The sequence below is a fragment of the Tupaia chinensis genome, unplaced genomic scaffold, assembly GCF_000334495.1.
Source record: "Tupaia chinensis unplaced genomic scaffold, TupChi_1.0 Scaffold000646_1, whole genome shotgun sequence".
NCBI classification, from domain to species: domain Eukaryota; kingdom Metazoa; phylum Chordata; class Mammalia; order Scandentia; family Tupaiidae; genus Tupaia; species Tupaia belangeri.
The window spans coordinates 839,097-852,069 of NW_006160167.1; the positions used below are offsets into that span (position 1 = coordinate 839,097).

General features: G+C 41.4%; 1 pseudogene; it reads right to left on the bottom strand.

The window, feature by feature from the left end:
* The window catches only part of LOC106736114 (10 kDa heat shock protein, mitochondrial pseudogene), a 33,494-nt pseudogene extending 29,342 nt beyond the window's left edge, over window positions 1–4,152 (bottom strand).
* Window positions 4,153–12,973: the final 8,821 nt, after the last annotated feature.

Consider the following 12,973-nt stretch of genomic DNA (forward strand, 5'->3'; position numbering starts at 1 on the left):
AAAAAAGGAGAGAGAAGAGGATAAAGACAGCAGTGAACAATAGAGAGGCAGGATGTTAATGAGAAATAGATATGGTTTATTACCTGTTGATGATGACATGTATAGTATTCTCAACTGAACCGGTCTGGGAAGTATTTCATGATGGGTGAAGTCTTTTTAATAAGCAAAATGAGAAATAGTGATTGATTGTTTAAAAAAATTATAATAATAATTATTGGGAAAAGCATGGAAAAGATATTGAATGATAAAGCGGGGCGATTGATATCTCTGTATTGACTGACATGCATGGCATTCCCTTTTGAAAAAGCAATGGAAGTCAATGTAAAGTTATATGTAATCTAGTGTAATAGAAAGAAGATTATGATGATAATAAAATAAAATAAAAAAAAAAACTCAACAACAAAAAAAAAAAAAAAAAAAAGAAGATTTTCCAGCTCGTAGTGAGGAAGACTGATGAAGAGGGGAGAGATGCACTAGGATGGTGATGATGGGATGGGAGACAAGGGAATTGTCTGCCTGATCTCAGAGCCAAAGAAGAGCAAGCAGAAATGACTGCTTTCCTCTAGAAACCTTCTGAGACAGGGTTACTAGGGCAGGGTCAAACCAACCCTCTCCATGCCTTGGAGAGCCTTGGCCACTTGAATCAAATCCAGTGTTATCTCAGGGTGAAGGGGGATTATTTTGACTCAAGGGTAATCATTTTTAAAGTGAGAGTCTTGACTGGGAGCCTTATTTTAAATTTACTTTTCATTAAGATTCAGAGAATAATTTTCAGCTATTGTGAAGTTATAAACTCTTATCCTTGCTTTTTAATTTGTTTGGGGTGGAGGCTTTTTTGCTATAGGGCGTGTGTGCTCACCAGAAAGACAGAAAGAGACAGAGAGACAGAAAGTGAGAAATTGCCCCCCAGGGGGGATGGCCACACCACAATTCCTTCTCCTCGATTCTCCTCTTGGGATCTTGGGCACGCACGCATGCGCGCCCAGTGTGAGTTTAAGCCACCGGGTCCAGGACTTGAACCATGGTCAACTACATGGGAGTCCAGCGACATAGCCATTACACTAACTGCTGGTCCCCTTGCTTTTTAAATTTTTAATGTTATTATGACAAAGAAAAACCAGCAAATCCCTCATACCCATTCTTCCTCTCTCCCTCAGTAACAGAACTCTTGTTTTTTTTTAACTGGAAATATATTGATAGATATCTAGACAACACAACCTATTCCCAAGCTTCCCTGGCCAGGTGTGGTCCTGTTTCCAAGTTCTGATTAATGAAATAGGGGCACAATTTCATGTAGAAGTTTCTGGGAACTTTCCTTAAAAGACACTGGGTATCTGCCCTTGGCCCTCTCTTTTCTTTGGCCTTTCTCTGTCTTGCTGTCTAAGACTCAGATGTGGGTCCTGGGCCATGAGGAGGCAAGCCACCCCTAGGAATGACAGAGGAAAGCTGAAAGGGTCTGGAACCTTGAGGGTTTTATGGAGCTGCCACACCAGCCTTGAACTGCCTAATTGGACTGTCACACGAGACAAAAATAATCCCATATTTTATATAGGCCTGTCCTTAGTCAGGGAGAGTTTCTGTTACTTGCAGTCCAAACTAATCCTCAGTAATACAGAAAATAAAATTCTGTTCTATTATATCTCACCTACTGTAGTAAAAACTTTGGGGCCAGCACCGTGGCCTAGTGGTTGGAGGAGCAGGATCTCACATGGCCAATCTTAGCTTCATGTCATACTCACCGATTATTTAAAATACTTGTTGAAGTCAAGATATCACTTCCTTGACACTGTTCATGTTCTCTTCCAAGAATTTGCTTTCCTTCTCCACTTGCAGGTCCCACCAGTCATTCTGAAGCTCTCAGCATTCTTCTGCTCCATTGCCCAAGCACCGCTCATCAGGGATCATTCCCAGCTTTTCCCAGAGCTCCTAAATGTCCAGCAGCCAAAAAGAAAAACAACTCAGCCTTTCCTTATCTGCATATAATGAAAAGATGGTGCAATGAGAGAGAATGAAAGAAAGCTATGAACATACAAATCTGTAAAAGGTTGCATTGTCTATGCTTCCTCCACCACTAATCCCAGCCCATCTCCATGCTGCAGAGGCCTTACTCCCTATGTTTGGTCCAGATGGAGTGTCTGTAGTTTATTCCTGAGAAGGAGGAAGTCCATCAAGGAGTCAAGGTGACAATTCCTCCAGCTGAGCCATCTCCACACAAGATTTCCTCCTTGCTAGTGACTTTTGCTGAAAGCGTCCTCTTTCTGGTCAGTCTTCTGGCATTAGCACCTATTAGGTCATATGTCCTTCCTATTATCCTAACTTTCAGACTTTATTCCACTCTCAAGTGTCTCTTTCCTTTCTGATTTCAAGTTATATTACAAAGCCTTCTTCTATAAACCTAGCCTGAGGTGGCACCGTGACCAACCCCTTTTTTTCTGGCCTTCCCATGTCAACTGCAGAGGCATGTGGATGGGGTAGGGGATCCAGGGCAACTCCAAATGAAGACAGGACAATGGTAACATTTTTGGACTAGTTTCCATGGTAGTCACATCCTCTGCATCATGGCATTTCTCCTGTAACTACAAGGTCATATAACTAGTAAACGGTGGAGCCAGAACTCCAATCTAGGCAGCCTGTCCCCAGCACCCTCACACTGTAATGTGTTGTGTGTAACGTTGCTGTGCAAATGCAAAGGCAGGATGCCAGCATCACGTGTGGGCAGTTTAGACCTGTAAGAAATCATTTTCCCCCAAAATCTCTCTTGGGTACTTCTTTGTTGTAGGAGGTGTTTCCCAAAGCAGCAGAGAATGTGAACAAATCAAATCAGTTTTCTTTTTAAAGAAACTCATGAGGAACAAATGACACTTGGTCAGGTTGTTCCTCTCTCTGGTCAACATCCTGGCAGGAAACTTCCATGTTGCCTTTATCAAGCACAGAAGGCTTGCAAAGAAAGTATTTGCCCTTGCCTGGAATTCAGTTTCCTGTTTTGCTTTCCTAAATTTGCATCGTTTTTTTTTTTTTTTTAAGATGCTTTTAGGAAAAGTTTTTTGTTTTGTTTTGCTTTATTTCCATGAGACAAAATTTATGGTGGCAAGCGATCGGCTGCAGGAGTTGCATAGGATCAGCTTGAGTTACCTGGATACAGACCTGCACCCCATCACCTATTGACTTACAAATATCCATTTACTCCTTTGTACTTCTGCTCTGGCCCCCCACATATTCCTGCAGCACTTCATCAAGCTTATTTGTGCATAAGCCTGTTACTCTCCTCAGCTCCTGGAGGCGGGAACTGTGTCTGACTCATCTGTTTATCCTGCTGCTTACATGGTGCCTGGCACATAGTAGCCATTCATAGATGCTTATGGAATGATGGAGTGAACGATGACTGCTTGAAGGATACCGGCATCGACCCATCGAGCACCTACTTTGTGTCAAGCACCGTGCTGGTGGCTTGCACCCATATCTCATTGAATTCTCATGACTCTGCTGAGTGAGCTGTTACACCCATTCTCCATTTTTCAGAAGGGGAAACTGGGCTTCAGTGAGTTCAGTAAATCACCCAAAGTCACACAGGCAGGAAACACCTGAGCCAGGAGTTCAGCTCAGGTTCTCTTGTCCCTGACACATCACAGCCTCTTCCCTTAAAGTGGCAGATGGAGGAAGTCAGCAGCTCGGAGAGCATGTTGATCCTTATGGGTTCTGGCCAGTTTTTTTAATTAAATAAATAATTTGTAAAAAAACAAAAACAAAAATTGTTCCCTAGTTAATAGTACGGTAAGGCTTGCTTTTATGGAGACAGTAGTTGCCTTGATTTCTGCAATCTTTCCTAGGAAAGGCACATGGAATGGGAGAAGGAAAGGGACTTGGGGGCAGGGGAGGGGGTGGTCAGTCAGGCCAGGGTTCAAGTCCAATTCTGTCACTCACCAGCTGTGTGACTCAGGCAAGGTATTGATCAGGTCCCTTATAGAGGAACAATCACACCTACCACGTAGAAGAGGGAAGAGTCAATCAGGTATCTCAAGTAGGGCGGCTGACACACTATGAGTTCTGGATAAAGGGTGGTGACTTTCATACGAGGATGCCAATGAGGTGTAGACGTTACTGCGTCAACTGCCCTCATTGACCTGGGACTCTGGCTTTAGCAGGCACAAGGCATCAAGCACGGCTCTGTCCCTCCACCTGGAGAAGGAGCCCTTATCTCCCTGGGTCAGTCCTCCATAAGACACCCTCCCTGCACTCCTCTCATTTCTCTAGCCCTGCTGTGGGTTCGTCTGGCAGTTGGTTGGCTGGTAGGAGGGAGGGCTCAGGTTCTGGGCAGAAGCCAGCAGTAACACAAGCACAAGCCAGCCATAAAGCAGAACCTGCAGACTATATCCACTCCGCCTCCATTTCTGTATGGTCCACGCAATAAGAATGGTCTTTATGTTGGGTGAAAAAAGAAATCCAAAAAAAGGAGTACTATTTCATGACACGTGAAAATTGTATGATTTGCAAACCTCATTGCCCATAAATAAAGTTTTATTGGAATACAGCCATATTCATTTGCTTACATATTGGTGCAGCTGCTTCCTGTTACAAAGGCAGAGACAAGCAGTAGTAACAGAGACCAAACGGCCTGCAGAGTCCAAAATATTTCCTATTCAGCCCTTTGCAGAGGAAGTTGACCAACCCTTGGTATAAGCAGATGATAGAAGATTCTTTATTATAAATACTCAACCAGGCCCACTCGGGGAGCAAGGGGGAGGGGGAAGGCATGCACACTCCACAGGCTGGAACCACATGGGAGACCAGGTTCAATACTTGATCCAACCTCAAGGCCAGGTGCAGTGGCGTATGCTTGTAATCCCAGCAAGTCAGAAGGCTGAGGCAGGAAGATCACGAGTTCAAGGTTGGCCTGGCAACATGGTGAGGCTCTGTCCAGAAAAAACCTGGTGTGGTAACATGAGCCCGTGGTCCCAGTTGAGACGTTGAAGCAGAAAGATTGCCAACAGCGAGATGCTGTCTAAAAACAACCCTCAGCCATTCCCTTTCCCCTTCCCTCTTCTCTGCCTCATCCCCAGATATAGTGTCAGGTTGGAAATTCTTTTGGATTAACAAACTACAAATGGTCCCTGAGAAGTTGACAAGTACATACCATTCTTCAGGTTTTCATTTTATTCTCCTTAATCATACCTTAGCCCAACATGGAAGAGGGAAGAAGGAGAGGTGGAATTGGACAAGGAAGCAGAGAAAAAAAGAACAAATGAAGAAAAGGAAGAAGGAAGTGAAAAGGATAAGCAAAGTCATAAATTGTTCTAAACAACCAGAAAAGGGAAAGGTTTAACAGAAATATATAAATACTCCTGTTTATTTTGTAATTGACAATAAAACATCATCTCTCTCTCTCAAGAAAGCTCAACAGTTTTGGGACCAGCAGTTAGCATAATGGCTCTGTCGCTGGACTCCCATGTAGTTGACCACGGTTCAAGTCCTGGACCCAGTAGCTTAGACTCATGCCGGGCGCATGTGCATGTGTACCCAAGATCCCGAAAGGAGGATAGAGGAGAAGGGATTGCAGCATGGCCATCCCCCCTCCGGGGGTGATTTCTTGCTTTCTCTGTCTCTCTCTGTCTTTTTGGCGAGCACACGTGCCCTATAGCAAAAACCTCTTAAAGAAAGAAAGAAAGAAAGAAAGAAAGAAAGAAAGAAAGCTCAACAGTTTTGATAAAATGGCAATTGGAGGGAGGCAATACTTCCAAGCAAAGGAGCAACTAACTGTTGGTGAAGAAGCGAAGTATTTACTCAACTTAAGACCTAACCAGGCCCAGCTCCATGGCCTAATGGTTAAAGTAGCTGGATCCCACATGGCTGACCACATGATTTCAGTCTTGGACCCAGCAGCTTGCAACACACATCACTGGATACCTGTGCATGCCCAAAATCTAGAAAAGGGGGAGACACGGAGGAGAAGGGATTGTTAGGTGTCTGTTCCCCATCAGAAGCGCTTTCTCCTCTCCTTCTCTCTGTCTTTCTCTGAGCATACATGCTCTCAAGCAAAAACAAAAACAAAAAGAAAAAACCTGACAAGTTGCTAGAGATTAACTCAAAAATATTGGCAAAATTTGGCTCTCCTGCAAACACAGCTAAGGAGCTGAATTAGTGGGTGGTCAGAAAAGTCATGATGCATCTTTGCATAGAAAAACAGACAAATACGGCATGATTTTCCGATGACCCAATATCTAAAGAAGTCACTGAATTCCTTAAAAAGGAAGAAACAACAACTTTAGCATTAAAATCTTAATTTTCAAAGACTATAATAGGAAGAAAGTCCTAGGAGAAAAAAAAAAAAAGACATTATTTAGAAGTAAAAGTAAAAATGCCTGCACTTGATTGATGTCTTATTTTACTGATAGAAGAAAAAGTCCAGTTATGGTAACACCAGAGATGATCTGGTAAAATCTGGTGCCTGGAGACCTGACAGCAGAAGTTCTAGCTTCAGGAATAAGAACTGTGAAAATATGAGAATAAGCCCAGCAAAGTATTTCTCCATCTTAAGACAAAGACCAGAGTTGAAGACCACAAGAGTATTAAGTGTTTGCCAAAGCCAAGTCTCACTGGGCTTTGCTTTTCTGGGTGTGTTCTTGTTATAGAAAAGAGATTTACTCTGAACAGGACTCTCAGAGGGATATGAAAAGCTGAAAACAATCTCATTTCCTAAGATAAAAAGAGAAAAAGCAAAAAAAGCAAAGCAGTTCCAGCAAAAAAGAAGATTGAAACGCGTGATTCATTTAAACATGTGCTTATGGTCTTGGCTCTCCAAATTCAGGGATTCCACATTTTACATTTGGGGGGTTTGTTCACAAGTTTTTGCACAAGTTGTGAAAGACACCCCAGTGGTTTGTTACCAGCTGTGCTTTGTCATAAATTAAATAACAAAAGGAGTAAAGGGGAAAAAAAAGCAATCATTTTCAGCAGTACATCTCAAATTTGTCAAGGTCGGAAAAACAAAGTAAGCATAAGAAACTATGACAGGTGAGAGATTTAAGACTCGAATGGTATTCTGTAATGGAAAAAGGACATTAGGTAAAAACTACAGTGATCTGGGACCAGCAGTTAGAGTAATGGCTATGTCACTGGACTCCCATGTAGTAGACCGCGGTTCGAGTCCCGACCCAGTGGCTTAAACTCAGGCTGGGTGCGTGTGCGTGCGTGCCCAAGATCCCGAGAGGAGAATGGAGGAGAAGGGATTGCAGCGTGGCCATCCCCCCTGGGGGGTGATTTCTAGCTTTCTGTCTCTCTGTCTCTCTCTGTCTATCTGGCGAGTGCATGCACCCTATGGCAAAAACCTCTCTAAAAAACAAAACCAACCAAACAAACAAACAAAAAACCTGAAGAGATCTGAATAAAACATGGACCTTAGTTGTTAATAATACAAATACACCAAGGGCCAGCACGTGGAGTGGAGATTAAGACACTGGGTCCCACGTGGCCGACTGTGTGGTTCAAGTCCCGGACCTAGCAGCTTGAAAATCACACTGGACATGTGTGCATGTGTGCCCAAAATCCTGAGAGGAGAACAGAGGAGGAGGGATTGCAGCATGGCCATCTCCCCTGGGGGGTGATTTCTCACTTTCTCTTTCTCTGTGTCTCTCTGGTGAGTGCACATACCCCATGGCAAAAATCTTAAAGTAAATAATAATAAACAAATAAAGCACCAATACTGATTCATTCACTGTAACAAACCTATCATTTAAGATGCTAATATTGTGAAAATGAGGAAGGAGGTGGAACTGTGAATACTCTGTAATAGCTTTATAACTTTTCTGTAAATTTTAAACTATTCTAAAAGGCACAGGGGAAAATGGGAAGGTGCTGGTCAAAGTTACAGCTGCGTAGGATGAGTAAATCTAGAAATCTAATGTACAACATGATGATTACAGTTAATCATATTGTGTTATATGCTAGAAATCTGCTAAGAGGGTAGATTTCAGGAACTTGTATCAATGCGCTCACCCCAAAAAGTGAATTAGCTGAGAAGATGGATAGAGTAGGATACGTTAATTTGCTTTACAGTAGGAATCATTTATATACAAATTTATATATATATATATCATTTATATATTTTAATATATTTTAATATATTTATATATATATGTGCATATATATATATATATATATGTATGTGTATGTGTGTATATATATATATAAATGCCAACTATGTGGCCTGGTGGTTAAGGCTACTGGATCCCATGTGGCTAACCATGCAGGTTGAGTCCCAGACCCAGCAGTTTAAGAAACATACTACTGGGCACCTGTGCATGCCCCAAATCCCAAAAATAAGAAGAGATGGGAAAGAAGGGATTTGGGCATGAGCATTCCCCATGGGGAGTTTACTTGCCTCTCTTTGTTTCTCTCTGGGGAGCACACTTGCCTTCTAGAAATAAAACATAAAACAAAAACATGTTCTACACCTTAAATGTATACCATAAACATATTTTTAAAAGAAGGCCTCATTCATTCAGTGGCCATTCAATGAAAGCCTACATGTCCGTCAGGCATTCAAGCAGAGTGTCAGGAGCTGCACGTGAAACGTGGAGTTTCAGTGAGTCTGCACCCCACTAGGCAATGAGCTCATGCTCTAGGGGCCGAGGGCATAGCCTGTCCCCTTTGGCCTTGCAATGGCTTAAGCCAGTGTTTTCCAAAGTGAAACTCACCATGAGACTTTATAGGTGTAAGTTAAAGAACAGACCAAGGGACAAAATGATGTGAGGGAGGAAAGAAGGGAGAAAGGAAGAAAGGATGGAAGGAAGACAAGAAAAGGTGATCTTGGGTATTAAAAATTTCAGAAAAGCTAGATTAAAATAAATTAAACACATTTCTTTACCAAAGAAGCTCTCAGAGCCTTTATGAGACTTTTAAACATTGCAACTGTCCAAAAAGAAGCTATAGAAGAGCATTTCCCAAACTGATTTGATTATGAAACTCTTTTGTTGCAGAACACCTCTTAGGATCAGCTTTGCCCGAAGATTCTTTGGAAGTTAATCATTCATGCAAAATAAAGAGACTATATAGCAGAAAACTATTAGAGAAAGGGTCTGACAACAGTCAAGTTAAAAGAAACATAATAAACACAATCTAATTAGCCATTACTGATTTTTAACTGGTTGCTTCAGGCAACTCAAAAGGAAGAAATTCTGCCAAAGTAATTGCTGAAAAATTCTCATTTGATGCCCAAGGCCCTAAACAAGAGCCTAATGGACTGTGTATCTTGTCAAATGTAACTGGAAGAGGAAAACTATTAACAGCAAGCTCCATGGACATCTTCCGTTATTAAACAAAAGGCATTTGTAGCTCAGCCTTTTGAAACGGTATACAAATTTGAGGGAAGACAATGAATATTTGGTAGAAATTAGTTAATGCAGATGAATAAGTTGTCCTTTTCCTGAAGAACAAAGACATTACAGTTTGCAAATAACTGCAGACACCCAAATGTAGCTTGGACAGCTGGAATATTTAGAACCCATGCATGAGAAATTGAACATTTTATTCCTTTAGACATGCCACTTGCCCAAGTCTAAATTTCATTTTAATTTAATCAGTTGGGACAGTTGTATCTCTTCAACGGAAATTAAAATGATGATAGGCTCACACCAGGCAGGGTTTACTTGCAAATTGGTTTCAAAATATAACAGATGATAAGGGATAACACTTGAATCCTGACAACATGGCTTTGTATGGGATATATTAGTAGCATTTTTATCAACCCCTGATTGCCTTTTTTTTTTTAAGGTTTTTGCCATAGGGTTCAGGCAGTGTGGGCAACATTCTTGCAAAAGACAGAGAGAGGGAAAGCCAGGGATGGCCACACCACAAGTCTCTCTCTTCCATTCTTCGCCTGAGATCTTGGGCATGCACACACAAATGCCGAGCATGATTTTCTTTTCTTTCTTTCTTTTCCTTTCTTTTTCCTTTTCTTTTTCTTTTCTTTTCTTTTTTCTCTTTTGCCTTAGGACACATGCATTCACAGGGTGTGTGTGTGTTGGGGCGGGGAAGCAAGAGAGACTGTGAGAGGAAAAATGAGAACCCTAGGGGATGGTCACACTGTAATCCCTTCTCTTCCATTCTCCTCCTGGGATCTTGGGCATGCGTGCACACGCGCTCAATGTAAATTTCAAGCTGCTGGGTCTGGGACTCAAACTGTGGTCAGCCATGTGGAATTTCAACAACATAACTACTACACCATTTGCTGGTCCCAATCAGGCATGATTTTCAAGTCTCCAGGTTCAGGACTCAAACTGTAGTCAGCCATGTAGAAGTCCAGCGCCATAACCACTTCTGGCTGCTATTAACATAAGCCTTGAAGAACTGGAAAAATCTTGCTTGGGATGCATTTAAAAGCAACAGAAAAATATTATTAAACAGAAGACCTGAGCTAGCAGAATAGAGTAGGAAATCAGATTTAAAAGAAAAAAGCTGTTTGAATCCTAGATCTGTCCTTTCAAAGCTGAGTGGCATTGGGCAAGCTGTTATTGGAGCCTCAGTTTTTCCATCAATAAAATGGGGACAATATCATCTTCTTTATGAGGTTATTGTAAGTAATAGAGGTAAAGTGCATCTTTAACAGTGATAGACCTGTACTAACTTAATTCTAGCTCTTATGTAGTGTTAGCATCAATGTAGTACTGACATCTCTTAGTAAATGAGTATAGTAAGAAAGTACCATCAAGGCCAGCAGGTGGTGTGGTGGTTGAGGCACTGGACTCCCAGCCACATGGCTGACTGCAGTTTGAGTCCCAAACCTGGGCAGCTTGAAACTCACTCTAGGTGTATGTGTGTGTGTGTGTGTTTGCACGTGCCCAAAACCCTGAGAATGGAGTCAGGATTGTGGCATGGCCATCCCCTCTAGAAGGGTGATTTCTTGTGTGTTTGTGTGTGTGTGTGTGTGTGTGTGTGTGTGTGTTTTGTCTCACTCTGTCTCCCTGGCAAGCATACATGCTCTAAAGAAAAGAAGGGGAAAAAAATCTCTCTCAAAAATAAATAAATACATAAAGAAGTACCACCACCAATCTTAAACATCAGTTTAGCAAGGATACAAGCAAATACTGAGATATCAACACAAAACAACTGAGCCAGGTTTGTAGAAAACCCAAGAAGGAAAATTTTTTAGGCCAGCTTAAAGTGAATGCTTTATGGAAAGAACTTTATTTGCATCAGCAGTTTTTTTGGAAGGAAGGCAAGACTAATAAATTCTTAGCCTTTCAGCATAATTGAACCCAGTCACCATGGTTCTATTAAGTCAGATTTGTAAGATGGACTACTCTGTACTCTGCAGTTCAGAAGTCTTCTAAAACAGTGCATTCCCAGACTGTAAACAAGAAAACGACTGACTCTTCAAAAATTATATTGCATCGTTGGAAAAGTCATGATGAATTTTTGCATTGACAAACATGTCATGATTTTCTCAACAAACTCATGCAATGAAAGTGAATCAAAGAAATGTTTCTCAAAGTACATCAGTACGTTATTCAAGGGGGGGGGGAGATGAAATCATGTAAGTTAGAAGCTGCTGGGTTACACAAACTTAAGCCAGTTTCTAGACTTTTTTCTAAAGTAATACATGCACATGATAAAAATTCAAACAGTAGAGGAGAGCATAAAGTGAAAAGAAAGATTTCTTCCCGTTTCACCTTCTGTCCTCCAGTTGTTCACAAAATCATCTGCTACTGGTTTCTTGTGTATCCCTCCAGAGCTATTGCACACATGCATAATCAAGATGTAGACAGATTAGGCTGGCCCCATAGCCAAGTGGTTAAGGGAGCTGGATGCCACACGGCCATTCATGGTGTGAGTCCTGGCCCCAGCAATTAAAAAACATGCCAGGTGCATATATGTGCATGCCCTAAACCCTAAAAGGATGGAGAAATAAATAAGAAGGGATTGCAGTATGATCATGTCCCATTGGGGTGTGTTTTCACTATCTCTCTCTCTCTCTCTTTCTCTCTCTCTCTCTCTTCCTGTTTAAACCTCTGTGTGTGTCTCTCTCTCTGGTGAGCATACACATTCCTCTGGCAATTAAAAAGGAAAAAAAATCTTTGAAGCTATAGAAAGATAGAGGTAAATATCTTACCCAGTTGGTAGGATATATATATATATACATGCATACAGTTCTCATCTTCCTTTGTTCACTTAATATATCTTGGGGTATTAGTTCATTTAGATCAGTAGTTCTCAACCTGAAGTGATTAGTCTGGAGACATTTTTAGTTTTCACAAGTGGGAGGGTGCTAGTGCAGTTGCTACTGGCAACTAGTGGGTAGCATTTAGAGATGCTGCTAAAATCCCACAATTCACAGGACAGCCTTCCACAACAAAGAATTAACAGGTTCCAAATGGCAATGGTATCACTGCTGAGAAACCCTGATTTCTAACTAGTCATTTTTTAATGGCCACCTATTATTCCGCTTTAGAGCTGCATCATGATTTATGTAACTAGTGCAACATGGATGGTCATTTAGGTCATTTCAAGATTTTTTACTAAAAAAAAAGCTTTATGAATAGTCCTGTGCATGCAGCTTTTTTCCTTATCTTGAAACTGGCTGATAGCAACCTTAATTCCATCTGAACCTTAACTTCCCTTTGCCATGTATGTACCATGTTCACTGGTTCCAGAGATTAGGATGTGAACATATTTGGGGAAGGCATTATTCTGCCTACCACACAAATGAATATTTTAGAGATAGCATCACTATTTTCTCCTGAACTATCAAAAGAGCAACTATCATTTGAAATATTGATCATCAATGATATTAAATCATTTCAGTGCATATGTTTAAATGAATAAGATGTTCAAGGGACTCAGCTTACATGGACATGGAAAGGTAAGTCTTTCTGCAAACTAAGTCCTAAGAGGTGAAAAGTTTGATTTTAAAAATCAGGTTTGGACCAGCAGGTGGCATGGTGATTATGGTGGCTGGACTCTCACATGGTCAACCATGGTT